The sequence below is a fragment of the Crocodylus porosus genome, unplaced genomic scaffold (genome assembly GCF_001723895.1).
Source record: "Crocodylus porosus isolate Cpor-Errol unplaced genomic scaffold, CroPor_comp1, whole genome shotgun sequence".
Taxonomy (NCBI): Eukaryota; Metazoa; Chordata; order Crocodylia; family Crocodylidae; genus Crocodylus; species Crocodylus porosus.
Window position 1 is genome coordinate 44,252,741 of NW_017728931.1, and position 787 is coordinate 44,253,527.

Genomic DNA, 787 nt, shown 5'->3' on the forward strand with positions numbered 1-787 from the left:
GAGCCAAGGCCACAACTGGGCAGTTTGGCCAAGAGGTGATCATGGGATACCAGATCAAAAGCTTTTCTGAAGTCAAGATATATGACATCAATCTCTTCTCCCTTGTCCAGGTGATAGGTCATTTGAATGAAGTTATATTTGTTGTCACTTTGATCTTAAACTGAATACTGCAGCCCTGGACCTCTAGCATATTAGTAAAGCTTCTAGTTTAATTGGCAGAAAATATATGTATTGCTTTATCTGTGAAGACGCAGCTCGCCCTGTTCCAAATTCTAGATCCACCTGTGGATCCTGAGGAGCAGTGACAGGGCTCAAGGGCTCAGATAACCTATGAACACCAGGCCCCACTGTAGTGCTGCAATGAACACAGTCATTCACTACTCCTTGGATGCCTAAACAGAGGAGTTTTAAGTTGTAGCAGAAAGGTGGCATCGTCTTTCTGCATAATGTCAATGTAACGGTTACTGGCATGCTCTGGCCAGTTTTGCTGTCTCCACATTTTAAAGGGGTTGGAAATAGAAGAAGAGTTCAGGAAAGAATTGTCAGAATGCTCCGATTTCTTGGAGAACTGCGTTGGAGAAAGGGCTTAAGAAGCTTGGTCTGTTTTATCCAAAATCAGGCTAAAAGGAGACTTGATTGTGGTCATCAGGCAGGAGATGTCTGCAAGCAGACATCTCTTAAATTTAGCAACGTTGTAACAAGATCTGGAGGATGAAGGTCAAAGCCAGACAACTTGGAAGTGGAAATAAGGCACACGTTTTTAAAAGTGAAGTTTAATTAATGTTTG